The sequence below is a fragment of the Chinchilla lanigera genome, unplaced genomic scaffold, assembly GCF_000276665.1.
Source record: "Chinchilla lanigera isolate Chin_1 unplaced genomic scaffold, ChiLan1.0 scaffold00051, whole genome shotgun sequence".
In the NCBI taxonomy this organism is placed as follows: domain Eukaryota; kingdom Metazoa; phylum Chordata; class Mammalia; order Rodentia; family Chinchillidae; genus Chinchilla; species Chinchilla lanigera.
The window spans coordinates 16,003,821-16,006,845 of NW_004955452.1; the positions used below are offsets into that span (position 1 = coordinate 16,003,821).

At 44.2% G+C, this 3,025-nt stretch overlaps 1 long non-coding RNA gene across 1 annotated transcript; it reads left to right on the forward strand.

Annotated features, from left to right (window-relative positions):
• The first annotated feature begins 839 nt into the window (after positions 1-839).
• Positions 840-2,811, forward strand: LOC106149701. Its single transcript, XR_001236025.1, has 3 exons — positions 840-873; positions 1,361-1,629; positions 1,956-2,811. It is a non-coding gene; the product is annotated as an uncharacterized LOC106149701 (long non-coding RNA).
• The last annotated feature ends 214 nt before the right edge of the window (positions 2,812-3,025 follow it).

Consider the following 3,025-nt stretch of genomic DNA (forward strand, 5'->3'; position numbering starts at 1 on the left):
TCTTCAGATTCAAATCCCAAGCAAGCACAGCTAGCCAGAGCTCATTTCCTGCTCCTCCTGCAGGGGTCAAGCATAGCAAGTATCTATCATTTTAGCTTCTGGCATGCAGAACAGGTCCTGCCTCCCAGATAACTCTCATAATGATAGGTCTCCAAACCCAGGAGGACTTCCAGAGATGGAGCAATCAGAAATGCCAGATGTCCACTCCAGCCTCCTAACCTGGCTCCCTGGATCAGTTTAAGTCCTTCTCCACCTCACACTTCTTGCAGCCTCTCCAAAGAAAGCACATCTGAGCATGCAGCTCTCCTGCAGAGAAAACCTTGTCTTTCTCCCTTGGCTTTGGGATAAAGTCCACAACACTTAGTAGGCTGGACAAGATTTTCCGCTCTAGCCTTCCCTCCCGCTCTCTCTGGTGCATGCCTCTCTTCTCTAATTTCTGCTCCAGCATCAGTGTCCCTTTCAGTTCCATCAAGCAGCCTTATTAACATATGTATGTGATGGCTTGTGTCTAGATGTCCTCCCAAAGCCTCATGTGGTCATAAGTGGGGCTTCTTAGAGGTGGCTGGCATCAAGGGTGTGTGATGCTGGAATTAAGTGTGTGATGCTGAGATTAAGGGTGTGTGATTATTAAATTAGTCCACCGATTTGTTTGGCAGAGTTCTGGGTGTGGATAAGGCTCACTCTGGGTGTGGGAAGCACCACCCACATAGTTTGGAAGGGATAAAAGGGAGAGGCTGGCTGCTGCTGCTTCCTTGCTACTTTGCTGCCTTCTTGCCTTCTGCCTGCCATAAACTGTTTCTCCTCTGTGATGCACCTTTGCCATGCCACTCTGCCTTGGAGCCAGCCAGCTATGGACTGAAACCTCCACAAACTGTGAGCCAAAATAAACCTTTCCTCCTTTAACTTTGGGTGTTGAGTATTTTGTCTCAGCAATGTGAAAAGTAACTAAGACATCTCTTTCCTTATGGCCAGGGTATGCACTATTTTTGGGGGGGCTGGAATATTCTTGCTCAGATATTTGATGTCCAGCTTCATTCCAGTCTCCCCAGCATTTTCTCTTCCCCTCAAAATTGTTAAGCTGGTTTTGGGACCTCTCTGCTTGCTGTCCCTTTGGCTTGGATTGTGTTTCCCTACATCTATCCATTGCTGGCTCCCTCTCATCATTCAGCTGCCAGCTCAAATACCACCTTCCTAGAAAAGCTTTTTGCAACAATCCCTCCCACCCTGTCTCTCTTCTTCATGGCACCAAGTGAAGTCTGAATTTGTATCATTTCCTTGTTTGTGTTCTTGGTTATTTTACAACTTGGTTTCCTACAATACAAACTGTATTAAAGCAAGACTTTGTCCCACTTGTTTGCAGACGCATTCTCAGTGCCTAGGAGAAGGCCTTATAAGGATGATCAATAAAGGGCTGTCAAGTGAATGGCACTAAAGACCCCTGGAGCTGGAAGGGAGCTGGAGAGCATCTCAACCAGTTTGCTCAAATGTCAAAGAGCACTGATGCCCAGACAGGCCAACCCAAGCAGAATATGGACACAGAGGATGGAAGGCAAATACTAAGAAACAATAAAAAGACATTCAACACCATTATAGAATTTCTGTTATAGTCACCTGAATTGACTGATATGGGTAAGAAAGGCCTCTCTTTGGCCATAGTGAAACATGAGGCTATGTCTATGGGAGGGGAGAGAGGATTTTGAACACAGGGACTATTCAGTGCACAAGCCATAGGGATAGATGTGGCTTGGTGAATTTGATTCACCAATTTGATTCACCAATGATTGATAGGTCAATGTGGCCAAAGCAGGAAGAGTTATGGAGGGGGAGATGACATCAGTGACAAGACCAGGAGGTCCATCTCATGCAGAACCCTGTCAGGGACAGTTATTACTATATTATATATATGTAATTATTATTATTAAATTATTATATATTATTATTACTGTTTTTTCAAGATGAGAAAAATTACCATACATTTGTTGGCTGGTGGGAACAACCTCATAGAAAAGAAAAGATCTGATGATACAGGAGACTGAAAGGATAATGGCTGAATGATTTGTCACAGCAAAGAATTGGAAACTGCCTAAAATGTCCATCAAGAGAAGAATAGATAAGTAAAATATGTTATATTCAAAGCGATGTGATGCAATGCAGCTGACTCATTGCCTCTAGGAACAAATTTCAACAGCAGGAAGAGACTCTACTCTGCACTGCTTACTCATGCTTATGCCAAGAACTCCTGTGCTGCAGACCTCAACCCAGATCACCCAGACCCCTTCTTGTGTGCCATCTGGCTTCGTGTTACTCAACAAATACCTGAGACAATCAGCTTATAAAGATAAAGGGGTTATGTTGGGTCTTAGTTTTGGAAGGTCCAGCCCATGAGTGGCTGGCTCTGTTGCTTTAGATCTATGGCAAGGCAGCTAGGAAAGGAGGGTATGTGGAGGAAAACAGCTCACTTAATGTGCAGGAGGCAAAAGGAAAGGAAGAAGAGACTGGGGTTCCACAATTCCCGGTAACAGCATCTGCAAATGATCTAAGGCCTTATCCTGTAAAGGCTCTACCACCATTACTCTCCCAGTAGTGTTGCCCTTGGGGCCAAACTTTAACACACAGACCTTCGGGGGACCCTCAAGACCCAGGGTACCCTCAAACACCTTCACATATCATGCGATTATCTCAGTGTTTGGAGCTACTTTGGAAAACTTCTCCTTCTGGCCCTGGTGGGAAAATCCTGCATGATGATGTAGAGGGTGATGATGATGGTGAAGCTGATGGTGGTGCTGAAGATGATGTGGTGATGTGATAAAATAAAATAAAAATAGCAGCTACTAATCATGGAGCGTTTCATCCTCTCATTGACCTCAGGGAACTTACATTCTAGGTACATATTAAACAATCAGTTCTAACAATTATTAATGTCAGTTATGATGATTGCTTAAGGGAGTGATCAAAGAGAGGCCTAGACCATTCTAGGAAGATCAAGACATGTTGTTTAATGTGAAAGCAGAAGAATAAGCAGGAG